Genomic DNA, 27,189 nt, shown 5'->3' with positions numbered 1-27,189 from the left:
CACTACACGAGTGCTGACTCACAGCCACAAATTTAATGATGAGCAAACAAACATGTAAATGACAAGCTGGTAAATAGAAAACCACGGGACTTCGACACGAACGCAATCGTGGGCGTACCTTATCGCTACGCGTGTCCCATCGCCGACAGCGTGCATTCGTGGATACGCATAGTGAAAAGCATGGTTAGGGGCTCGCTGCCGGTCAGGCAGTGCCTCGTTCTAGATCAAAGTGTTGCAACATAGCGGGCCCTGACGAATGAAGAAAACGTACCATTCCCGTGCGACAGAAGCACCTGCCGGGGCTTGAATCAAGCTGGTCGAAGGCGATTTGTCTAATTCAGAAGACGGAAAAACTGATTTTAAGCAAAGATGTTTCGGAATATTGCAGGAATTTTATTCCATTTATTTTCCTTGTCACGTTTCGTCAGATAACGGAGACGCTATCGCCCGAATCGGCTGATCCTGAGGGGTGGATGATGAAAGAGGAATAGAATCGATCCAAAGGAATCGGTCTACCTTACACCGGCTCTCTTTGTCGGGTTATTGCTTTTAGTTCTTCTGTATTAGGATTCCAGAATGGCTGATTCAAAACGTCGAGGATAGAATTACTTTTACTTCTTCGCATAGCGCTGGTGCGGCTATGAGAAAGGCTCGGGCATCCTAGATGCTGTAATAACTTGTAGCAGTAGCAGCATCGGCGTCGCATCAGCATTACTCAGACGCTCGCGTCTACACGAGGCCTGCGCCCCTGGCGCGCCCCGGCATGGGCTAGCCTTCGAGGATATTAAAAAATAAAATAAAACATCGCTACGCGACAAGATAGGTCGTGTCGGTTTGCTTTCTCTCTCTCTCTCTCTGTCTCTTTCTCTCTCTCTCTCGGAAGGACGAGTATTCACCGGTCTACGCGGTCGCTCGTCGCCACAAACTAAAGGAAACCTTGCGGCAGCAAAAGTGTCGTTGAGTGAGTGCTATTGTAAGAGGTACCGGCCTAACAACAATTATCTAGGTATTTCAATTTTGAGCACGCGCTGTACACGATTTCGAGTCTGGCATTGATGAACTGTTTCGTGCTAATACTGAAAAAAAGGAAATAAAATAAAAAGAACAGTCACTTTGTGCTTTAGTGGAAAGTGCTCTTTCGAGGTCTGCCTTCTAGTAAACAATATTTATGCAAAAAAGAAACCCGGTAACTTGGTAGCAAGCAGTAACTATGTCGAACACTGATTACTGTAGCTTGGCGGAAAAGTAATTTAAGTCCTTGCCCCTCAATTATGATACAGAATAGTGCAACTTTCGATCGAGCATCTCTGTAGAGCACAGAGCTAATGCAGTTTGTTAGCAGAAAAATGAAAAGAAGTTTTCTGTAACGAGGAATACTTTAGGCAGCCTTTCAGCTATTGAGGTCGTGGAATGTTATTCTCGGCAATTGAGAATCTTCGTGCATCGCAAAAGTAGTTCGCAATAAACTACATCGAGTACAATGGTTACAGCCAAGAATGTCTGCTGTCGTTGTCCGTAAATTAAAGCTAGTCGCTAATTTGAACAACAGGCTACAAGAAAGAAGGCTCCAAGAAAAAGGTTAATAAATTGCCTCGCTTATATTTTTTTTTCTTTCTGAGTCTTGCAAACACGGGAAGAGAATTGCTAAAAGCGGATGCGCACGCTCCGCTGGCTAACAAAATTCATTCTTTTCGCAATGCCTCTTTAATTTGCAGTAGATGACGCGTATGATTTCTTTATGGGTCCTATGGGAGGCAATATGTCTCAATTAGGATACTTAAAAACCACTGCTAGCGTCACTACGTACTGACGCATATGAAATCACAGCTTCATTGTACGTTCGTTTTTTTTTTCGTTTTTCTTGCTTCCCAGGCGGTGATGCTGCTATTTGCGAACGCGTACTAGCGACATTGCTGTAAATCAGAGTTGTATTTCTTTTTCCTGGCAGTGCCTGGCAAATAGTTGATGATGCGCAGTTGCTCAATAATAGGAGTGATTTTTTTTTATGCGTTACTTTGTACCGTGGTTGAATTAGCTTTAAGCGTAACGGAGATGCAGAGCTAATGAATGTGAAATGAGTCCTCTGCCGCCACATTCAGAGGACTCTTTTCATACTACAGTCATTTGCAAGAACCGGAGCCCATCTCCCGTGGTTCAGCGCGTATAGTTAGGGAAGATGCCGGGCAGTTGGCGAAGGCCTCTAACGTACCAAAAGGCTTTGTGTATTCTCCTCCTGAGTTCTCTCGTGTATCGCATTCTCTCACAGCACCTTGCTCAGGTTTGTGACATTCTAGTCGACACCACCGCTCGCGGTGAATTACGACAGGATGGTTTAGTTTCCCAGGGAACTTCAGTGCTGTACCAGTGAACTGGTATGGATTCCGCCGTTAAACAGTATTTATTTACACGAGTTGTTACCTTGAGCGGTCGTCATCTGCTAGTTTTCCGCCGTGCTTTCCTCTTCTGCTTTGTTCGTTCTATATTTTTCATTACATGGGACTGTTTACAACGCACTCAACACCGTAAAAAAAAATCTAGTGTGCTACTAAAAAGCAGGTTCAACGGCCTCACTTCCCCAAACAGCGCAGACCGCCAGGTTCTCCGCACTGCACGAGTTGACCTCTTCGGCGGCCTGTTGAAATATTAGCCGCCATTCAAGTTTTCCGGGTTTATATTTAGGCCTATAACGAATGTCGACAAATACAATAATATGTCACAAACAATCGAAGTGACGAAGAAAGCAAATAGATTCAGGTAGATGCAAGAAATCGAAATCCTCCCGCTAAGAAACCGTTATCGCTCTTTCGCGAACATCCAGCCCTCCCACGGACCTAAAAAAAATGAAAAAGCAAATCAGGAGTTCCACCGCCTCTCTACACGCGCATTGATGATTCTGTGTAAAGCGGTACTTCCGCGCTGTGATGAAGGTTGCGCTAAAAAAAGTACCCCATTGTGTGCTGTACTGATGCTAGCTGCAACCTGTCCATCTTTCCGAAGCCCATTGGCCAGCAATTGGAGTGAGATTTCAGTTCTTTCTTCTTCCCAGCTGCTCTAGCAAGCCCATCCACCGCATCGTTTTGGTGGTATTGTCCCGGACTGCGTTAATCAAGGTGCCACTATACCTGTCAGAAGGGGTGTCACATTGAGTGCGCCCACTTGACTACTGTCGGTTCTCATATGCACCACGTTATAAAGCCATAATGAACTTGATTGATCAGAACCAGCTATTATATGTGCAGTCAGATGTAGCGCCCGTTTGATACTGCAGGGTTAAAATGTGGTATATAAAAAGAAGACAAATGGTAGACACAAAGCGGGTAGGAACGGAAAGCAGGCTGCACGTCTAAAGCTTCGCACGGATGCCTTAGCGTGCGTGAAACACAAGAACTGGAACAACAGGAATAGTCGAATACGTAGAATAGAAAATTTTCACATAGCGCCACATCGCCCTCTGCCGTGGAGAGCCGTAACTTCCAAATTGCTGTGAACTGCAAAAGAAACAGATCAGTGCTGTGTCAATCCATGGTGCAGACGCAGCGACACCTGTGGCATTGAGATTACTGGCTGCATTCCCTAATAATGCTTGCATTGTCACAATTAGCTGAGGCTCATTGGAAAATTCTACGTTTATATTAGCTTCAATTTTATGCGTTTAACATGTAATACAATACCTGTTTGACAAACACACCTAGCAACACAGGCAAGCGTACCTTGTGCTACAGGTTCAAGTTCTGGTGCCAGGCTAACCACGCCTGTTGCAACACCACCGCCACTCTCACCACAACCACCTTATGGTGTGATGAATGAAAATTTTTGGTGCTTTCTTTTTTTCGAGCCCTTGTATCCATAGGCACACCTCAAGTTATTCTTTATTATCTTTTCTTAAGTAGGCATATGGGCAAAAGCATTAATTTAATTCTTTTTTCCGAGTTCGCATTTATTGAGAGAGAAACCAAGGTAAAGGAAACCTGGAGCCAATTTCACAAAGATTTGGGTTCGTAAGAGCCTCTGCTACTGGCCGGCCGCTTTTGGTAATATTATGTCCAGTGTACAGATTGGCTGCAATTATTTCTTAGGCGCAATTCTGCAGCAAGAGTTTTTTTGGGAATCAGGCCCTGATATATCTCACGCGGATATTTTTCTTATGGGCTGTTTGCTATTGGTCAGCCGGTTTCGCTAATTATATTTCCGGTAGTCCCTATTGGTTGGCGTTGCGTCTTGCAAACTGTTCTAGGCCAACAGCTCCTTATTTTTTATTTTTGTGAATACGAGGCCTGCTTTCTAACATAGCTTTCCAGTGGTGGGAAGCAAATTGTAGCTTCAAAGTTTCAAGAGTTTTCAGCCTCAGAACAGCTAACCTATACCTTGCGTTTTGAAGCACTATTTTGTAAGTAAAGTAAGCAATCCTAATAACTTCATTACAAAAGAAAGTAATTGTTTTACGTTTGGCAGGAAATTCGCCGACTATTCTATTCGGACCTCTCGCTGGAATGTTAAATTCTAAATACCCACTCAAAGCCAAATCAGCCGCCTTGTTTGAAGGCCAGAAAATACTGAAATAATGAGTTGGTGCAACAAAGCCTGCAGATCGCTCCACACGATGTTTCTGTGTCTATTTAAATGTAAAACAATATGAATAGAAAACTTAGTTTTGAGCGTGTACACACCGCTGCATGAAAAACGTAGCACAAATTGAGCATGTTGGAGGAGCAAGTGAGCTCTAGTAACACTTCCACAGCGAAACTAAAGTTCGTGAAATTGGAACAACAAATGTAATTAGAAGTAACTTTAGCGAGAAACACAGCCGAAACAGAAAGAAATGCCGATACACGTGGACTCATTCCTATAAAAGCGTAACAGCGCTGTTGACTTCCTCAATGATTTACTTCACTCTGATTTGGTTTTGTCAGAAATCGCTGTCAGCTATGTAAATATTACCGTAACATTAGTCGCGAGTTGTACTACAAATTAAATAGGAGTGCCGGGTTATTCTAGCAGGACGCAATATGAAATATCGCAGGGCGCACTTATGGAAACACGAGTTACCTTTCAGTCAATAATTTCTGCAAAATGAAAAATCGTGGGGATACATTATGCTTTTATATTTCACTCTGCAGATGACTGGCGCGGTTCTCCCTGCGCCGTTCAAAATATTTGTTACACTCGTTCCGCTATGTGAACTCTTTGCGTGTAGCGCTGAACAGATGCCTCGCATTTGGGCTCGATTTGCATCCTTCGCCGAGTAAATCAACGAGTTACTACAACCCGCTCAACGCCCCAAGAGCTTCTTTATTTATTTATTTATTTATTTATTTATTTATTTATTTATTTATTTATTTATTTATTTATTTACTTATTTATTGCTTGCTTGCTTGCTTGCTTGCTTTCTATTTCAATTTTTAGTCTCCCACTACTGTATAAGAGTAGGCGCATCTGGTGCAGATTGTGTGGTCTTATTGTGTGGCACTATCTTCGCATGTGCCAGCTCTAATTTCGGAACCAATTCCACAGAGCACCATCACAAGAGGGCGGATTGCTGTTGAGTCGCAATACATTCTGTGAACGTACTGCAAGGTGTGGGTAAGAGTGCATCCATGAAAAAAGATACCATAGTTAGTAAAGTGATTAACACGCTTTTGTGTTTAGTAAAAACAGGGTTTCGAACCCCCTTCCCCCCCCCCCCCCCAAAAAAGAAAACACACAAAAGAGCATTGCAAAGCAAACGAACACGAATGTTTGTGCGCTCGAAAACCGAACTACTCGGAACCCTAAATGCTTGGTGTAAAGATTTCGTTTTCCAGAGCCTTCGTACATGCGTGATAAGTTTGCCTCAAGTACGGAGATGCTGGATACGCTATAGACCTATCAATGTGATGATGCGCTCGAGTTTTCTTTCTAATGATTGAAGTAAGCGCCACAATCGTGCTATCCTAATGACAGCTGACTGATAGCTCATTCCTTTTCTAAGACTGCGCACATAATGACACACAAGCATTTACCAGGTGCTGGGTTGAAAAGAGCTGTTTCTTGCAGCAAGAAACAGCAAAGGTGCTTTCGCATTTGATGGATTAGGGTCTGCGCTCCGTGACGTAAAGTATCGAAACGCGCATTGTGGGAGCACTATTGTGTGCCAAAGGAATTTAAATCTCTATGCCTCGGACCAGGCTGCTCAAGTGAGCAATTCGAAGAAACTTAAAAAGGATGAGTTATTCGGTGCTCATTCGTTGTTAATTTTACACTTAAAAGTTTATTGTAAAAAACTACGAAGAAAAAAATTTACAGCTTGTAAAGAGCAAAGCTTTGACACAATGGCTGTCGCGAAATGCACGTGTTACTCAATCAACGTAAGCCTAACCTGATAGAATTATCTATTATATTGCACCATGACCCTGCGCCTACGTAAAACTGTCGTTGCATGGGCACCGCGAGCGTGATGCTCAAGTAGGTTGAAGCGCATTCATCCTACGTTGCCGTCTTTTCACTTTGTTCATTACTACATCTAAGGAAGTATTTGGACGCATAAGTTTAAGCTCGCAATGCAAATGACCTAAAGCGTCTGCCAGGGCAACATTATGTGCCATAAGATTCTCATTCTTTCATTCCCCGCCGATTGCTCGATACGTCGTAGTGATACCACTGGCATTCAACCGAACCATCCACCTGAATTGTATGGTGTTTATGGAGCTCTGGAGAATAAAGGGTATTTCTCTTTCCGTCCCGTATTCTTTATGGCGTAGTTGTTCTTCGTTATCTTCAGCTTCCCGGTTCCTATGAACCACTTTATCAGGCGGTATTGTTTTAACTTATTTCTTATCGGAGCCAGTCAATAAGTGATTTGCTCACCGTTGCATGAATGCAAACTGGCGCCTTGTGAGCCATTGCAACTGTGATCGCGAGAACTTCGTCGGTGTGACGTTCTATGCCGAATGCGCGGCTTGCCCTTCAGAGAGAACACAAACGCCCTACGTAACTTATTTATGCTGTTCGGCCCACGCACTATATTGAGATAGATAGAAATGCTGAGCCCTCCGCGGTCGACCAAGTAGGGCTTCTTTATTTATTCTTATTTTTTATTTATTATTATCATTCTTTTTTTTTAGGGAGAAAGCTTCTCTACTGCATTTCAGCAACATTCTGAATGTTCTGAACAGTTACCATTATTAGCGCAACCTGTAACCATGAAACGTGGTATTGTCATTGTGAAAAGCATACGAAACAAAGGCATTTAAGTTGAACGAAGTCGTTGTACTAATGTGCTGCGGGATTTTTTTTATTTCCCTTAGACTTGAAGCTGATAGAAGGGGAATGGAAGGAGGCGATGGGCGGTAGAGAGAGCGGGGAGGGCCACTGTGGTACCTTAGTGGTTATGTCACTGTGCTGCATAGGTCGAAGTCGTGGGATCGACACCGGTCACGGCGGCCGCATTTCGATGGGGGCGGGATTAAAAAAAAACGCCGTTTTGCCGAGCATTGCCGGTGTGTTAAATAAGTCGAGGTGGCCAGGTTAATGCGGAGTCCGCAAATGGGGGCTGCCTCATAGTCACATGGTAGATTTAACACGTAAGACCCCAGAAATTACTTTTAAGAAAGTAGGGGGAGGGGGGTGCATGTGCGAATAAAAGAAGTGCGAGTAAGCTGATCTCAATAAAAAATAGTAGAGCTCCCAAGCAACGCGCAAAAGCGTTCAGCATGTTCTAAATGACACTACTCAAAACCGCAACGCTCTCGATGTCGCATGCGCCCTGCACATAGCTCAATGCTCTTTTATAGAGAAATGTCAAAGCTGCTGTGGGCGACTGCTCGATATCTCACGAGCGCTGACAGAGCGGCCACGCTATCACTTCCAGGGAGTTGAAGACTGTGGTGTTATAAACAAGAACTTATTAAACTATTGCGGAGCGCTTTAATAGTGAACTATGTATGTCTTGATTGAGAAACCAGTGCAGGATTAATGTGGCGATTCTATCTCAATCCTATTCTTTTTCGCTGTTCGTCAGTGGTCCGAGCGGCACTGCGCTTACGTTAATCACCACAATCAGCCGGTCGTGAAGAGCGGTTGATAGAAAAGGCATGGAATTTAGCTAGAAGAATCATTGCATTATGGTGGCCTATGCCTTATGCTGGCCCAGGATTTTTTTTTTTAGGAACCCAAGCACCGAGCACACCAGAGCGGTTTTGAAGAATGGTAGCCGGTCATTGATATCAGTGTTTGTGTAGTTATCGAATGTGACTGGCCAAACATAAGCACTTGCATCCTCGCCAAGCAATGACGATGGTAAAAATATATTTAGCCAAGGCGACCGGTTAATGACAAAGAGCGTTTTATGATCTCAGTGCCAGTTATGGACGCACATTTATTCTATGTGCGTGGCGCATGCAGGTACACTATCTCGATTTCGAGAGGGAAACTCCGTGGGATCTTGTTTTAAGCCTTACGGATGGTCAGGGATTATGTGGCTGATGAGGTAGTTGGTCAGAGTTGATGCGGCCACACCCAGTTTTCCTGCGTTGCCTCGCGAGCGCGATTGTTGTGTCTTTGGGTACGCTGGCAAATGGAACATGAATTACAGAAAAGTTTCTCGTCAGCGCAAAGGAAATGTCGAAGATGAGAGGTGGCGGCTTCAAACACCTTGTAGTGTATACTGTGAACCGGTGATTACGTGCAGGTGATTACGTGAAACGGTGATTACGTGCAGCTTTACTTGGCGTCTCATCGTGGAGAACACAATCAGCCGCATAGCGAACTAGCCATGGATGTGGTTGATAATTGCGGAGGCTGTTCGACGCGGCGCCACTTTAATTCCAGCTGCAGAGTTCTACTGTAGTCTTTAGATTTGTCCTGTTGCAGTGTTCTACTTTGGTCTTTAGATTTGTCCGGTTGCTCTCCTTTCCTCTTTCCTTTTTCCTCCCCTCCTTCCTATCTTCCATTTCTGTGTTGCTGTCACCTCCCTTCAGAAGAGTAGGCAGGCGTTGTGCCCCTTCCGGTGGCAGTTGCCAGCCTGCTCCTCGCTTTCCCTTTCCTGTTACCTGTGTATATGTGTATATGTGTTCAAAAACAAATGTCAAGAAAGGTTGATGGTGAAGTTTTTGGCATTGATGCTTAGTTGTATTAGTTCGGTGTTACTGACACTTGAAAGCAAGTTGACAGTAAGTAGCTTAATGAACACTTCTTTCTTCATACTCCGGAGCATCGAAGGGTGACACAGGAACAACTATGTGAGATATTGATAAGCCTGATCAACTGCTGCGCAAGAACAAAAGTCGACATATGTTATCCGCAGAAAAAAAAAAGAAGAAAGGACGTAAAATAGGCAGTCACGTTTTGGGGACCGTGTGCATACAAACGAGACTTAAATCGTCCAAAAGTAAGGCAATCGGGTGCGCGAACAAGCACTTCCATACTTAATCATTTGTGAGCTGTGATTCACTAGTCTCGACCAAGCAATCATAGCAATCAAGCTACATTACAATCGTTAGAGGATATTCGGCGCGAAAAGTTCCTCGCCCAAATATCGCCGAGTCGTGGGATGGACAAAACCAATGAAATTGTATAGCATTCAAACAATTTCCTTCCGTAAGAGGGTATATATATTTAGGGTTGCTTTACTTTATTTTGAATAATCGAAATGTCTCCTTAATTCTAAGTAATATTTCAAACCGTCGAACCGGCGATTAACAAGAAATCGTCACGCAGGATTATTAATACACTCTAATGCTAATATAAGCATCCTCAATTTTTGCTTTTCTTTGTACAAGCGTAGATTTAGATAGGCCTCCTTTATCACTTTTAGCTAGCACCAAAATTGTTGAACATACGCGAGCGAGTCGGAAAGTCTTTGCCCCTATTTTTTTAGGCAAATTACGGCTGTAAATGCGAAGTCAACGTATTCAGTCCCAGCAGTGCAGCTTTCTTGGACCGGCCGGCCTTATCTGCTGCTATCTCCGCGGCACGGCGTTGCTGTTAGTTGTTGAAGATGGCGGTTGTGCTTCACACGTCCACGGCGTACGAGCAACGAAGTGTGATTTGTTTTTTATAGAGCAAGGCACGAACGCCCATGAAAATCCACAGGGAAATGCAGCCCACGTATGGGCAAAGGTGTCTCGCTTTGAGAAGTGCGGGGTGGCGGTGTTGTGAGATCGCAAAAGGCCGTGAAGGCTTGCATCACAATGAGCGTGGTTCCACGATCAGGCGCAGGAATTCTACCACGGGAGCACCTAAAATTTAGTACTGCGATGGATCAAGTGTTTGAACCGGTGTGGGCAGTATGTGGATAAATAGTGTAAAGTACGTAGAATAGTGCGTATGGTTGTATTTACCAGTATGTACCTTCTTTTGGCTAATAAAAAATGGGGTCAAAGACTTTCTGATTCTCCCTCGTATGTTGATGGATGAACATTTTAGGTTTGGGAGTTGTCGTTTGTTCGAATATGCTTCTTGTCCTGGCTGCTCTGTGGCAAATACACCAGCATGCGGGAAAAGAATGTGCAAATAAAGTTTCCCGCTCATTTAAACGCTTTCTTGCCACTGACAGAACATTTAATTAGAGCAAAGGAATAAATATAGCGCACGTAGAAGATACAAAAATGGCCATAGCTTAGGGTTACGTCACAGATAACAAGCGAGCAAGTCAGACAGTTTTATATCGCGCATTTATTACGCCATCGCTGTGACAGAGTCGTCAATAGCACATGTTTCTTATGACAGGATTTATGTAAAAGAACAGACACTTGTCGAAATTGCATTTGAACACAGCATAGGAGCGTTAAACAGTCGTTGACGCGAACAAATACTCCCTACTCAAAGCCTGTCAGCTTTTCACTTCGGAGGAATAAAAAGAGTAGTACAAGTGCCCGCATGGTTGATATTTCCTGTCAGGTGCCAGTAATAACACTTGAATTGTCGTGACGTACCTCATTAGGCTGTATTTGCTGCCGATAGACTTCACTTTAAAGTGCTGCAAAGATCGAATTTTACAGTCTTCGACGTGAGCACCAAATGTCTGTTGCCGTAGGTGATTGCAAGCCATCTCCTTCCGCGTCTTGAGACTTCGCCTGCCACCTGGACTCTCCCGTCGCGAAACAGCTTTACTGTGTCACGTGTGGTTGGACATCACATTTACAAATTCCTATTCATTCCTAATAGGAATGGCCAAAAGTGTGGCGTGCGATTTTTGCGGGTGCGATGAGACTCTAGAGCACCTTCTGTGTCTCTGCTCATCCTTTGATGCTCAACGACGTAATCTACAAACTAAACTCAGCCGATTAGATAATCGACTGCTCTCGGAGAAAAGGATCGTGGAACAACGGCCTATTCATTTTTGCATGCGAAAGGCCACAAAAGTCCTTCTGCACTTCTTGAAGGCTGCTGTACTGTACGAACGCCTGTGACAGTGGGCATTCGTCTGCGACTGACTCTGCGAATGGCTGACTCTTTATTATTTTTCTTCTCTCTCCTTCTTGTGTGCTGTTTCCTTTTCCCCTCCTCAGGCGTAGGGTAGCCAACAGGGCACGTCCTTGGGTAACCTCCCTACGTTTCCCTTTTTGTTTCTCTCTCTCTCTTCCCCGTCTCTCATGTAGAGACCATGGCACCCGTTCTGTCAGCTTATACTCTACCCACTCTCACTTATGTTTTTCGTTATCCCTTCCACCAACTTTAAACTCTCGGTTCCATACCATAAGTTTGAAGTCATGATTAATGGCGTCCCCCAATATGAAAAGTTTCAGCAAGCCCAGGCCCACAAGCCCATTCTCTGACCTGACACTCTTAAACTGCCTTCCATCTCCACAGCATTACCGCGGGAGGAAGAGGCATCGGCCTGGGGTAGCCCTGACATCGGCTGTCACCTGCAGGCCTGGGGATCTGCAAGTGACAGCGCTGCTACGTGTCCTAAGTGTCCGGCTCCTGTGTCTACGGCGAATGCCCATCGCCTTTCGTGGCTGCTGTCCTCGTACAGCCCTGACCCCTGATATACTCCTAAGAGAAAATTTCAACCAATGCGGACTCCTGACGCATATTAGCAAAGATGGTCGGCCAATGGTCAAAGATCACCTAAGAACGCAAAGGTTTGTGACTTTGGAACCAGGATACAGGTATCAAGCTCACTATGCTTACGAAGGCCAAACCAAAGCCGCATGTACAGAGGACTATACCCGTTGGATAAAGGACAACAAATGGGCACATGGCTGCAGTACCTGCTTCACACAGGGCTGCATGCATTTATTTGATGCCCCTTCTCTTCCTCCCCCCTTTCTTTTACTACATATTCTTTGCCGCAGATCCCTTGAATTAAAAAATGCCGCAGTTTTTGCATTAGCTATAGTGTTATAGTGAAAGAAAATTCCAGAGTATTAGGCCCAAGAGAGAGAGAGAGAGAAAGAGGAAAGGGGAAGGGCAGAGAGGTTAACCAGAGGGGAAAAACCGCGATCTGATTATGAGGCAGGCCATAGCGGGAGTATTCGAATAAATTTTTAACACCTGGGGTTCTGTAACCTGCACCTAAATCTAAGTACACGAGAGTTTTTGCGTTCGGCCCCCTCCGGAATGCAACCGCCATGGCCGGGATCGAAACTGCGACCTTCAGCAGAGCAGCGCAACGTCATAGTCACTGAGCTACCGTGGCGTATAACTACAGTTATGCAGTTTCATGTGCTCTTGGAGTGTGCTTCGTAAGGATAGCTGCACACACTTACTTATCCGCTCATTTGTTTTATTTTAAGCAATGATGAGCTATCAACTACTTCGTCATCCTGAGCCACCTGGAAGAAAAATTACCCAATGCGCAAAGAAAGCTGAAATGCAGTGAAATTAAGTAGTTAGCGTGACTAACCACTTATCTTGCTTATGTTCTGTCATAATTTGTAAAAAATAGCCAGAGGCACAAACTCTGTCAAACTTTAACCTTGTCATATGTCGGATGACCTAAGTTTTCATGTAAGAATAAACTAAAGAGCGTGTCAAAAGACACCAAAATACCCACTCTGTCGAAACACTCACTCTGATTGCTTTTTGCATCCCCCTGAGTGCACGTCATGAGGTCACTCGAAGCGACGCAATTCGCCTCTGCAGAAACTACACCACGCCTCTATTTTTCGTACACTTGTGACATCGCCACCAATTTATGCTTTCGCCGCATCGCAGCCGTGCATATCGGTGACCGATGCCTGATGATGTAGCCATGCACACGGAGGCACTGCTTTATGCTCAGGCGACAATAGTGCAGCGAAAAACGAATAACCTGCAAGCATGGGCTGAGAATAATGGCATATTGGGAGAACTTCAGAATGGCTTCAGAATCGGTAGGCATCTGGATGATAACTCATTTGTCCTTACTGAGTCTATTCGAATATCCGGAGTAGAAATAAGAACGTTCTATGTGGCTTTTTTAGACATTACAGGAGCGTATGACAACACCGACCACAACATTTTGTGGGATATTCTGGAAGGATAAGGCTTAGGCGATGATTGTATACCGCTTTTGAGGGAAATTTACCAAGAGAATACCGCAAGCGTTGAATGGGAAGGGATGAGCAGTGAAAATAAAGTTAATATCAACAAGGAACTGTGGCAGGGGTGCCTTTTATCCCCACTGTTGTTTATGACGTACATGGTGAGAATGGAGAGAGCGCTAGACGGAAGTATTGTCTTGTTTAATCTCTCATACAAACAGGCGGGTACAAGTATAGCAGCGGATTTCAGCTTTGTTTTATGCGGACGACATTCCATTACTAGATAACAAGCAAATCGATATGCAACGTTTGTCTAATATCTGTGGACAGGAAGGCGAGAATTTAGGCTTGAAATTTAGCGTTAAAAATAATGTGTTATGACATTTAATGAAAACATTGAACAGACAGTGTCAGTACAGGGCTAGGAAATACCTCGGGTAAAAGAATATAAATACCTGGGTATATGGATAAATGAAGGCAATAGATATAGGGAAATACAGAAAAAGCAATAACCGCAAAGGCAAAGAGAAACGCGGCCATAATGAAACACAGAGTGCTATAGCGATACGCTAGGTAGCTGCGGGGTATGTGGAATGGTGTAATGGTTCTAGGAGATACATTTTGAAATAGGGTTGTGTGCTTGAAGTCAGGGGTACAATGAGGACTCGATGGCAACCAAAGGTCAGTTGGAAGCCTCGCATTGGGCACTCACGGGAAGACTACAAATGAAGCTGTGCAGGGTGATATGGGCTGGTCAAATTTTGCAGTGAGGGAAGCTGAGTAAAATTGATTATGAAGAATGACTAAGGAACATGGAAGAAAGTAAATGGGCTCGGAGAGTGTTCAGATATTTGTACAGGAAAATATGATCGACAGTGGAGGAAAAGAACTAGGAAGTGCACCAGCAAGTGTGTGGCCTGTAGGGTGAGCAACACAGCAACAAAGAACGTCAACCGAAAAGTCGGAGAAGGTGACATAATCTCAAGGGCGGCGGAAATAAAAAAAACCTACTGTGAGTAATTACTTCAGAGGAAAAAGCGAAATCAGGAAAAAAACTATTTATGATAACTCAAAGGGAAGCTCATTACTTTTCGAAGAGAGACCGGGATGCTTTAGAACACGCTCTTAAAAAGTGAGATACAACAAGGAAGAAGTATGTGCTTGCTGCAGTAAAGCTAGGGAAACAATGGAGCATGTTTTGTTAGAATGTGAAGATATCTGCCCAGCGGTTGATTTAGGCACCTCTGGCCTCTTTGAAGCCCTTGGTTTCAGCGAGAGCAGGGGGAAAGTAGCATTTCCACAACAGCGATTAGTAAGATTTGAGTGGAAGATTGGTGCAAAAGTAGGCAAACTACAAACAACAGAGGCGTGCAAAAAACAAAGTTCCCAATGGGGGTACATAAAGTTTGGTGATGGGAATCCTTCGTGTTCTTGTTTCCTTTTCTTTTTTTAATATAGGTAGGACATTAGGCAGTATAATGACAAGAGTTTGGTGGCGCAACCCACCGCCCCATTCCAAAGGGCACGCTGATAGCATCCATCCATCCATCCATGCATCCAGCGTGCAAGGACATACGAAGGTGGTTGCTAAATGTTCTAACATACTTGTTTCGAGTTGTGGTCCGTGTCCCACTAATGCGCAAAGAAGCACCAGTGTCACACGCACCGCGTAGAGGTACAGAGTTACAGTGTATTGTAACTGTATACCTCGTGCTAGTCCTTTCGGTCTAGCACGAGGCCTTTAGTCTCAGGGCCACGGCTTTGGTCACAACATTGGGCGCGAATGAAATACGTGTGACACTCGCCGTGTCACACGTACGTGAATAATACGCGTAGTGCGCGCCGATGGACGCGCCACTGGTGACGGCCTTGCGAAGTGCTCTCGGGAAACGAGGCAGCCGCGCGCCGTAGTGTTCTGCGTCGTTGATGGTGCTTCTCTGTTTGATTCACGTTTTTAGAGCAAAATAAGCAACACCCTTCACATGTGTGTGGTGGCCGAAGCTTCAAGGCATGTCGAAGAAGAATTGTTTTATGGTGGTGTGCTCAAATGCCCCAAAAACGTGCCGGCGACGCGGCTCTAATCTTTCCCCGCAAAGTCCCATCAGCGGGAGCAACGGTAGCAATGGATCGCCGCCGTTCGACGCAAAATTTGTTTTACTCTTGCTTTCTTTTTTCGTGTCGATGCTTTTTGCTCTCTATCATGCTTACCGAGGTAAGCGACGAAGTTGATTACGGCCTGCCCATGTTTGGTTCGGTTCGTCCACTGTGCAACATGGCGATTAAAGGCATTTCGCTAAAATTCTGAATGCCGAATGCGGCTTCTACCGTTTGCCGCTTCTTTACCGTGTTGCTATAGCTAGGCAGCATGGCTACATGAGTGTACCATGTTGTATGTTAAAGCACTGAAGCTTGCAAAAACTGAAACTGTTGGTTTTATGCGGCCCGGTGAATCATCCCACCAGTTGTCGCGCACTCCATGTTTTTGCACGTATTTTATCCGTGGCTTCGCGCATGTTGAACTGTTGCTGGTTGCTTCATGCAGAACTCTTGCTGTTTTCTTTTATGTGCGAGGTTTTCACCTTGCCTCGTCTGTAAAGGGCCTAAAGCTCTCTGTATCTTATCAAAATGATAACAGGCGAGTGCTTCTTTAACAGCTTTATTCTTTTCGCACGAGGGCATCTTAGATATTGTGGTTTCTTGGAAAATGTGTTAAGAAAAGAAGCCCAATTCAGGCTAGAATTGGGCTTAAAGTTGCTGCATTGGTATTTCTCTTCCACTTTCGCTGAAAAGTTCGCGTGGCGTTTGGGAAGTTTTTGTACATTGATGCTTTCTGAGCAAACTTACCGCGCCAAGTGATGTTTGTTTCACAACGTCGTCCTTTTTTATACGTACATTTTGTACTGAGCCTAATTCTTCTTTTTTATCCTTTGTGGCGTAGGAGTGCGATGCTTACGCCGCAGAGGACTAAACCTGGCCTCGCCGCCAGCGCCCATCTTCATTAGCTGGCGCTGCTCAGCTTCTAAATATATTATGTTTCACCTCTCTTCTTTAACATTCGAGAAAAATGAATCTACTGAAAGTTGGTCAGAATTTTTTCGTGTACTTCTCCAGGCAGGCCAAATTCTCTAAAAGAATTGCAAATTGCGAAAACTGGAGTGGGAACAGCAGTTCCTCCATGCAGCAGAATTGCATAGGCGGTACAGCGCTAGCTCGCGCTTTTGTTCACCCGTGCGTTTGGTGACTTCGTTCACTAGCGTACCCGCTTCCATCAATAAATTCGCGAATACTCTTCTTGAAGCGACCTTGACGGTGCTTATTTAGTGATGTAACATGCATTAATCGGCATAATGATTACTACGACACGTGCGGACATCGCACCGTGCGCATTTGTTTGCGGTAAAAGTCCGCACTCACGACGTGTGCCTATTACTGAGCTACAGAAGCAGTATTACGGCAACGATAGCATTAAAAAAAAGGAACGAGACATCCCATTACCCAATAAAACCAAGTAGCTAGTTAATGAGCTCCACTTCGTGTAACTGGGGTTCATTGCGCTTATCTGTGGGACGCACCTGGCACGTATGTGGAAGGTGTTGTCCCAAACAGCGGTAACATCCTGTTAATGTCCGCTTCCATAGAGGCCAGCGTCTTTTCTGCAGCTGTCACCGCAGAAGAAGCAGTCTGGCACCCGAACAAAAGAGAAATCGCACTCTCGAACTTCAGCCATCCTTGCTGCAAAGGGTTGTACTCTGCTACTGCTCCCAATCGTACTTTGGAGAGCGCCCGCTAGGTGGCCATCAGTGGCACCTCTGCGGTGCACTACGCTTATAGGAGCTTGGTACCATCACAGCAAGTTGAAAAGCGATCAGGAACAGGAGGACCGGAACTTTACAGAAGATCCGTGTGTGCTTGAACACCAACCAGTGGTTGCACAACATAGATCGTGGTATGCCACAATCAGCACTATCTTCGAGCATCAGAAATTTTTTCACTTTTTTTTTCTCCTGATGCGTTGTATTATTCCATTAGCTGAGCTTCATGATGTGACGACTTGAAACATAGAACTGTGATTTTCATGTTTCTTTTGTATCATGCACGAGCTGTTATAGGAGCTGGATAAACGAATAGAGAGAGAGAACGTGTGTGTGTGTGTGTTTGTGTGTGGGTGTATGGCGTGCGGCTGTGTTTTTTCGGTGGTACATATAAACATAACTTTCGCAGCGCATTCACATGTCATCTTCGTAAGTAAAATTCGCTGTAGCGGATTTCTTCAAGCACTTCAGTTTCACCATTGATCGCAACGAGGCAATCTTAAACCACAGGAGCCGATAACTAAAAAAATTGCAGGTACGTTCGGCTACCACACATGTCCACGACAGATGTTAAGCGTCGCGATCCCAACAGTACTGGGCCAGGGGTGGTGATGTGAAAGAAAGATTTTGTGCAGTTGTTCTAGAGAAAATATTGTGCAAGAAAAACTTATAGCAGCCTAAATGAAGTAGAGTACAAATGTGAAACTCATATAAAGTCACCACCGCTAAATAGACGAGGAACGAAGGGTATGCCTTTACACTTCTCGCCGCAAGGCTATACGTGAACCAAGTTTGGCAAACAAGGGGGTATGCCATGGTATTCCGTGAGGCAAAACTTAAATGAATGGTGCAGTGAAACAAACGCCTGTTTCATGACGATTGCGTACATTTTGCATGCTCAGACTTTAGGTATTTAACTATATAAAATATTTTAAAAATAACAACTATCAGCTTTTTATCCAGCTTGTTTTATTATAGTATTTGTGTTTATGTTAAATTGTGGGTCGTTACCGGCCAGAACCACGAACTAATTATGAGGCACACCGGAGAGGGGGACGACGGACTAATTCTCACCGGCTGGGATTGTTTATGTGCACCCATTGCATGGTACACGAGGGTACTCGCGTTCCGCCGCGGATGGGGTTGAAACTCCGACCTCGAGCGCAGCCGTACATTGCCATAGGTACTCGGCTACCGCTGCAGATACGTATTTATGTTCAAGAACAGTATCTGAATCACGCTTAAAGATCACGGTTACGTTTACGTTCACGACATATGGCAAAAACGAAAACGATCACTGGCAATGGTTGCTCAACAAAAAGATCTGATTTACATTTCACCCTAAGTATGGAGCTTCATTCTACAATCTTCCTTCCCCGGTAGTCATGGCGATGATTCTAAAGAAAGATGAAAGCGCCGCGGCGATTGCATAATCTCATATAACCGGTGCTTCTTGAATAGAAGCACAAGCGTGGTAGAAGTTTACTCTCCGAGAAACTGATCAGAAAGCGAAGAAACTACATGCATCGCAACATTGCGTATGCACTAACACGTACGTATCCTTGCGCACAGTATCTGCCAAGACGTTAATAACAGGCTTCCGCTTAGCGGCAGTTTTTTCTTTGGTGGTTAAACTTAATGAAAAAAGGAAGCAGCACCATTGGTCAGCGGGTGGCACCGCGGCTTATTAGATGTGTGTATTGCTCCGGCGCACTCTTCAATCTCTTGCGGAACGTCAAGTACAGGCTTCTCTCATGACGACGCGTACCTTGGCCGCCACCCTCCGTGTACAAGCTGCGCAAAACAATCCCTGCATCATTTAGCATGTGCCAAATGACGTGGCAAAACTTGTCCTTTAATAATGCCGCTGTCATCGCCAGCGTGTGGACTGCCGGTGTGCCGAGCCAAGCGATCGATTCACGACTGAAAAGCACCAAAGAATGTCAGAACATTCGCCGAGGTGCAAACAGGGAGAAAAAATAGGGAGAGAGAAAGAGAAGGTGAAAGTAAGCGCGGTAAGCAATAATACTTTCTTGCGGACTAGTTGGACCATACTTGAATTATAAAGGTGCTGCGCAAGATGCACAAAGCAATAAAAGCTGCGTCGCTCACTTTATTTATTTTTTTCATTTGTCCAGCTCCGTCATAATTTAGGACTAATCTCCGGCTCTGCTCAGCGCATCTTTTAGCAAGGTACGCTCGGTTTATTTGTGAAAAATGAAGCTGGTCGATGCCTGTGGAGGAGTCAAGCGAAGCCACAGGTGGCTCTGCAGATGAGCGGAAGGATTAGTGTGCTGTGGGGTGATCTAAACTAAAATGCTTGCCTTCATGGCCTAAGTCTTCGATGGGGCCTGGGCATTATGATGTTTCGCAATCTTTCGCAATGACAAGTTTCTTGGGAATGTTTTATAGTAAGTCAAAGCGCCTCTGACACCTCACAGAAAGCGCAACTGCAGCATTGTATTTGCTCTGGGCCACGATCTAGGCAGTAATGCTTTCCACTCGATTCTGTGAAGTACTTATCATCCATCGTTCACGGGTGGCTGATTCCATTGATAACGTGGCCGAAGCATCACTTTGACGACTGACGAAGCGTGAAAAGTACGTGAACGAATCGCATCGGAAAAGCTATCGCTACAATATCACCACCTTGAGAACGTACACCCTCGTCCAATATAAAAGGGAACCCTTCATCTGTGTTCGAACCGCGATTCCTGCAAATGTGAAATTCTGAACCTCACTCGCTGCTATTTGTTGTGTTGTTCTCCTGTAGAAAAATCGTGCTCATGGAACGTTTCCTCATTACAAGCACACACAAGGAAAATTGCCGGCTTTATTATCCGGTGTTGCCTTTCATATTGGAAGAGTATCTAAATTAGAAGCCGAAAAAAAAATTCGTCTGGTTTGATCACTTGTATTTTGAAAACCTAGTAATTCTCCTAGTGGAACGAAGAGCAAATGGGAAACCTGTCCACGCCAAATTAGAACGGCGACAAAAAGAGGAAGAAAAAGAAAAAAGAACAAGAGAAATATTCTAGAAGGTATTGCAATCATTTGGAGGATTTCCGTATAACTCACTTCTTTATTGTGCGCACAAGATCTGCTTTAAGTAACCGTTTGATTCACTCTAACCCTGCAATCTACCCACCCGGGTTAGCCTGGGCATTGGGTTCAGTTCCCCTACCAGATAATATTTTCTTCAACTGCGTAGGCTTCTCTAAGAGGGTCCCGTACGGACTTCCTTTGTAGCCAGGCGTTACCGCAAGTGGAAGCCAGCACTCCCGTCTTTGAAGCGTCCCCTGCCTTAAAAATTTACACATAACTTTTCTTTGTATCGGCACGTGGTTCAAATAAAGAAAACAGGAACAACACTGCATACATCATTACAGTGCCTCTAAATAATTATGAGACTGCGTGTTGAAATTGTATAGTGTACAGCTCTTTGCAATTAAAGCTCAATTAACAGTGCGAAGTAACTCTTTCAGCCAAGCTGAGCTATTGGGCATCTGCATATCAAAATTTCTTGGTGTAACAAAATTTTAATAAGCGTAAATAATCTGTGTCCCGTGGAAGACACTGAGTATGACAACTAGGTCACCTCTTTTAAACCGCGGTCAGCTAAGCTCGTGTACACACAGCCGCTTTTTTGGTGTCTCTGCTGAAACGTGGACGGAGCAAATGCGGCGAGCCCTAGCTCGAGTGGGCAAACGCCTTCGCGCTCGACTTTAAATGCCAAGGTACTTGGGCCACCTTGCCCAAAAAATAATAAAGAAAAATAAAAGGTACGGGGGAGGGGGCAATTCATTTCAGGAAAAGAGTTGTAGCTGTAGCGTAAAGGCAAGAAAGACGGGAAGAGTAGACACAACGAACGCTTGTAGTGCCTACTCTTCGTACCCTGTTTCATTTCTACTGAAACGACGATGCATTCTAAAGGAACGCAGGAATTAACCATTTTACTTCTCTCATCGCTGTAGTAATTGTTAAGGCTGCCGAAGAATTAAGCGAATTTCAGCCATAAGCTATGGCATACAGTTTGTAGGGGTTAACAGTTATACTTGCAGATTTTTACCGCAAGTTTTACGTTAACGTTGTCATAGGTTTGATCCAAAAGAGAATAGTCCATTCAATGTTGAGTCTGCATATGGTAAAGTCTGGTCAAGGAAAGTGGATGTTGTCGCAGTCGGTTTGTTCTCTTCAAGTACTCAGACTGCCCCGGAAGCGCAATTTACCATTCGCTAATGCTAATATAATAAACGCAGCGGGAACAGGGAAAAGAAGACCGACCGAAAAAGTGATGTGGTTTTGAATAAACTCATCATCCATGGAGAGCTGTGATGAGGTTGATATTCTAACGTTTTACTCTCGTGGTGTTACAAGTCCAAGTCACCATGAAATAAAAAAAAAGAAAGATTTCATATCGTGCCAACTTGAAGTTACTTGGTCACGTTGATTGACGAAGCACTTCATACCTGGAACTCGTTAGAGCATGCAAATCGCATGGATCCTCGAGAATTTTGTCAAAGCTTTCTCGTAGGCTTGCCCCGAGGAATTTCTATATGCTACTCTTCCTCAAAGCTCTCTTTGGAAGCGACAGTAGTTCCTTTTAAGTAACCGTGAAGAACCCCTGACGGAAAACAAACACTAGCGAAAAAGATGAAAACACTACTGGTGTATTTGGGCAAAGTTTAATTTTGAAAGTGCTCTTGGCATGTTGTAAAAGATCCTTTAGAAGCAAAATAGCCCATCGCTTCCTGCAAATTGAAAGGGCAATCAGTGAAGGGGCAAATGGTTCTTCGCCTTTTGAGCGCTCCATGTGAGATAGGAAAGAGCTTCCCGTTAGGCCTGCAAATGAACCTGACTTTGTAGAAGGGATGCAATTAGAGTTTCTAAGTTTAAGCAAACACAGAGCAATCGATCCTGCTCAGTAAATATGCAGTTCGTCATGTCTCTCCCGAAGGAAAGACGCTATTCTACTGAGAACATTATTTTTATTATATTATTGTCAGCCTAATTATCTCTAACTGGTGTGTTATATATAAGTTATATGCAGGCTTCAAGATTTCAGGCATTTATGTTTAAGAAAATAAGAAGCTTGCGGCGGTTTATCGTTACTGGCCTTTTCCCAACATAGAAAAATTCTGACTTTTTTCCCGCAGAAAAGCAATTTAGTGGTGCATATTATTAAAGAAAAAAAAGAGTACTCTGCCCTCAAAGCATAGCTACCAGCTCAAATTTTCCCCGCATCTTGTACAATGCCTTCGCGTGCTACCAAAAACCTCCGTTTTGTGTACAAAATGTGTAGTAAGAAGTTAGTTTTCCCTTTAAGAAACATACGGTGAGTCAGGCTTCGCCCATGACATCGACCTTAAATACACAAAGACAGTAAAGGGGGAGTCGGTATAGGAATGGGTTGTGAGAAGAGCAGGAGTTTGGCAGAAATACTTGTCCTACGTGTTTCTTCATTTAATTTTGTCTTGTTCAGGTGCAGTTCTCTTATGCTTCATATTAATCCACAGATAAACCATATCTGGACTGTTCGATGTTTTTATGCGTGAACACATTGATAACCGCAGTGGCTGAAGCGTTCTCCTGCTCCTCTTTTAAGAAGTTAGGATTGGTCAAAAGCAAAAACCTTTCCGGGAAAAAGGCAGGCGTTCTTTTTTGCTAAGCGAGCGCGCAACTTCTGTTTAACTGCTATTTGGCGACAATGGCAACTTCTGGAGCCTAATCCTCATATAACGCTGCGAGGGCTTTTGCCAAGCGAGCAGCATTCCGGGCAAGTTGGTAATCCATTGCTTAAATGATATTGCGCGACATAAAAACGACACGGACGTGTTGCACTTGGTGTGTCGTCTTCTTTCACGTCCGTGTCGTTTTTATGTCGCGCAATATCATTTAAGCTTTTGCCAAGGTTTTTTATTCTCAAAAGTATCCGTGCTTTGCACACCTTGAAGGAATATGTAAAATACAAATGTTCCGCACTTTTTAGAATTCTTGCTCTGACTCTGAACGAAATTGTTCTGTCAGTGACAGCAGGTTGTAAACGCTGCAACGAGGCCGGGTGGAGGTCGCAGCTGCGAGATTTTTTTTTTTTGCTTTTCATGTAGATACTGTTCGTTCTCGTTCGCATATTGTCTTGCACGTCGGTTACACGGAGTTTAATAAGCTGCGACAAACTGCGGGCGTCCCTTGGCCGCATTAGACTCCCTGCCAAGAGACCCGCCGTGGTTGCTCAGTGGCTATGGTGTTGGGCTGCTGAGCACGAGGTTGCGGGATCGAATCCCGGCCACGGCGGCCGCATTTCGATGGGGGCGAAATGCGAAAACACCCGTGTGCTTAGATTTAGGTGCACGTTAAAGAACCCCAGGTGGTCAAAATTTCCGGAGTCCTCCACTACGGCGTGCCTCATAATCAGAAAGTGGTTTTGGCACGTAAAACCCCAAATATTCATTTCCCTGCCAAGAGGGATGCGGAAATTTTATTGCTGGCGGAGTACGCATGACATTTGCGATTATGGGCCGTGACACTATGGCCCTAACGGCGCAATCCATGTTTTGATTGCCGTTCAGAGTCGTGCACCTCCAAGGTTTCAGTCCTTTCTTCGGATAGGTGGAACACAGTGGCTCAATAAAGTATAGCTATTCCAAACTGTTTCTATACCATGTCTGCAACCAGCCCTTCCCAATTCGTCGAAAAAATTCGGGCTACCCCCCTCTTCTCCTGCTTGTCACGCGAGGTCACGAAAACCGCGAAAACTCCCCATGACGTGTGTGCACTGATTAGGCATGGTAAGGCCGAACAACGTAAAAATAATTATTTCAGATTCCACACATTTGGGGCCATTAGCCCTCCGCTATTTGTCAAACGTTTTCGAGTGGTGCCCACTTCGACTTTCTGTCACGTGACGTCACAAAACCGCAATAATTGATCACGTCCAAATGAGGTGTACACACTAAAGTTGCATTAGTATGACGAACAAACCGGCCTTTTTTTGGAATAACTGGAGACTGCCCCGTTACGAAAGGAATAGGAAGACGTCTGCCTACCGATCGCTCTGGCACTGACTACTCGCAGCTGCTGGGGAAACGGATTATTTGCGTATAATAGACAGTTCTGCTACTGCGTACCTTTCGTAGGCAACGGTGTTGCGTCGTGAGATCGCTACGCTCTGCAAAGCATGCATGTGCAAAACGCAACACGAATGGCATTTGATGCGTACGCGGCCGCCAAGTAAGCACGCATTCGATGTTTGCGCGCGTACGTCGGGAGCCTTGCATGCTACTCTCGTGGTTCTCGTTTGTTCGGGAGAGCGCGAGACAGAAGAGTTTCGAAAGTGGCGCCGTCAAAGGCGACCAGCAGAAGGCTGTACTTTTCGATGTCCTGCGCTTTGGCTTTGCTACGTGAAGTGAATGCGCAGAACCAATTCCAGGATTCTTCAAATCGAGAGCAAAAAATATGAACTTTGTTTTTAAGAAAGTGCTCACTGTTTGCGCGAGAAGCTGAACCTCCTGTTCGCGCAGTTCGTCGCAAATGACCGCGCCAGCCTCAGAAAGTGAGTGCTCAGTTTTTATTATACGAAGCATACTAGCCGCACAACCACGCTCTTCCTTGCTGCGCCGCGCGCGGCCGCGTAGCTACCATATGACGTCATAACAACTGCAAAGCGGACGCTTAAGCTTCGCCTTCAAGAGTGGAACGCGACAGCGTTCCCGTCGACCCGCCAAGGGGTGTCGTCGACCCGCCAAGGGGTGTCCCGTCGACCCGCCAAGGGCTACGGCGCAGCGCCCCGCATCGGACGCGGTGAGCGTCGAGCAACGCAGCGTTCGGCGCGACAACGAAATGTGCGCCCGAGCAAGCGACGCACGCCTGAGCCGACGACACCAGCTTCACTGCGACACGAGCTCCTTAACGCTGTCGCGTTAAAATAAAGGCTAGTATGCTTCGCATCCTGGGCTTAACCTTAGCTAGGCCACAGCCATTTTTTTCTCGACGTAATTCGTGTATTGCATCCGTATTAAATGTGGCGTCTTTTGAAGGCCTAAATATCGTCCGACGCAGCGCGAAAGCGCCCGGCGTCTAACGACGCTCGTTGCTTACGTACGTAGGCACTTCCGACTACTGAAATCCATGACGTCACACGCGCTGCTACGTTCCGCAAAGCCCATGCGTGCTGCGTACATATCGTCGTGGCGCAGTACTAAAACTGCTTCATGAAAGCATTTTAGGTGGCAGTGTAACGTTGTCGAACCCTTTCAGTACGTGTAAGACATCGCTCGGCCGAGTTTTCGCTGAGGTTTCGTTTTAGTGACATTTTTAAAACCTCCCGTTGCACGCCACCGCGATTTTCGACCAGCCACCGCAAGCTAAGCCAGGGGAAGCGGTCCAATCCCAGACGCCGGCACTACCCTCCACATTCGGTTATCGACTTTCACTGCGCTAGCTCGGCCCCACTGAAGCTCTGTGCATTTCTGCGTGCTCCACGCCTCTTGCCAGACAATTCAATAAGAAAAACCTGTCAAAGTAGGCAATGTTATTTGCTTTGAAACCAGACTATAGCGGCCTCCTATGAAAGAGGACAGCGTTTGATCGGGTGGTTCAAACAGGGCTCCGGATGACCAGCCGATGCCTACATCGGCGTTTATGTAAATCTGATGTCAATAGATTGGAATAAAACATATTGGAATTATAGAGCCCCAGGATACACATATATCAGCTGTTCGTGTATATGTTCATCGACTGAGGTGCTGTTGAGCAGGTTCACGACTTCCAGTACAAACTGTAAACACTTTCTGGCCGCCACATCCTCCCGCAAATTACTACAACAAAACTAACGAATAGAAACACCTTCTAAACACATTTTTCAAGCTCAATCTTCTATAGTTTCTTTTAAACAAGCGAATGCTGAAAAGCAGCCGCCAGCATTATAAATGTCTTCAAGAATAAATTGTTCGTTCTTCTTATTTTCTTCTAATGATTGCAGGTTGTTGAGCTAATAGTTATCAGTGAATAGCGACAGCATTCGCCATTTGAAACCGCATAAGAAACGTCGGAGACAGCCGTTAGTTTTCAAAAGGTGATACGGCCCCACCTTACCGAGACGTGTGCGAAAAAAGTAACCGAAGGCGAAAACTAGAAGCTCCTAATAAAGAATATTCTTCAGCTAAAAATGGTTAAAACAGACGTCCTAGTACACTTTTTCCCCAGAATCTTCTTGAACGTCAAACTCGCAAAACGAAAAATAAGATTATTTCGCGGTATAGGTGCACCGACCACGTTGATGCACTGCGTAGGTCGCACGAAAATCTGCGCAATGCTGCAACTCGACGTTTGGTTCCAAACGAAAACAGTGCGAAAAGAAAAATCCAACTTCTTGGCGATAACATGGCAGAACCATTGGTTGCATGCTAGAAATTTTCATTCAAGCGCGCACGAGTTCATTGTGAATAGTCTACAGCTCATACATCTTAGATATATGTCATCTGTCATCTTAGATATACGCGCACACAAACGGGCACAAAGTTCCCAACATCAAAATGTGACATACTTGAGCACCTTCCTTACTATTAGGTCATTTGTTGTGCGATGTAACTAATTCGACCTAAATTGGTTCCACTCGTTTCATTAAAACTTGAACAAAACACACCAGCCACTTGGGCCGTTCTGAGTAGCAGCACTGCACTTGGCCTCGAATCAATGTAGCAATTGTGACTGCGTTAGTATCCAAGCACGTTGAAATTTCACAAATATAAATTCCCTCGACTCTTTCTCACTCTCTCTATTCGTAACATTACTGTGACACATTTCTCTAGGTCGCCCACGAGGGTGATTAAAATTATCAAACATTAGCGGTACGCCCAATCGTGACGTTCCGCACTCTCAAATTTCGCAAGGCTGCATTGCATCGTGAGAGTAACTCTTAATCAAACGTGCCA

At 44.9% G+C, this 27,189-nt stretch overlaps 2 protein-coding genes across 2 annotated transcripts in view; one reads left to right on the top strand and one right to left on the bottom strand.

Annotated features, from left to right (window-relative positions):
• LOC135898911 (sodium- and chloride-dependent glycine transporter 1-like) overlaps nucleotides 1-27,189 on the top strand; it is a 968,957-nt gene that overhangs the window by 253,727 nt on the left and 688,041 nt on the right. The window lies entirely within an intron of this gene.
• Nucleotides 1-27,189, bottom strand: part of LOC139046650 (uncharacterized) — a 157,396-nt gene that overhangs the window by 129,665 nt on the left and 542 nt on the right. The gene's annotated exons all lie outside the window — the stretch shown is intronic.

Source organism: Dermacentor albipictus, unplaced genomic scaffold (genome assembly GCF_038994185.2).
Source record: "Dermacentor albipictus isolate Rhodes 1998 colony unplaced genomic scaffold, USDA_Dalb.pri_finalv2 scaffold_23, whole genome shotgun sequence".
Lineage (NCBI taxonomy): Eukaryota > Metazoa > Arthropoda > Arachnida > Ixodida > Ixodidae > Dermacentor > Dermacentor albipictus.
This window is presented reverse-complemented; position numbering and strand designations above follow the sequence as displayed.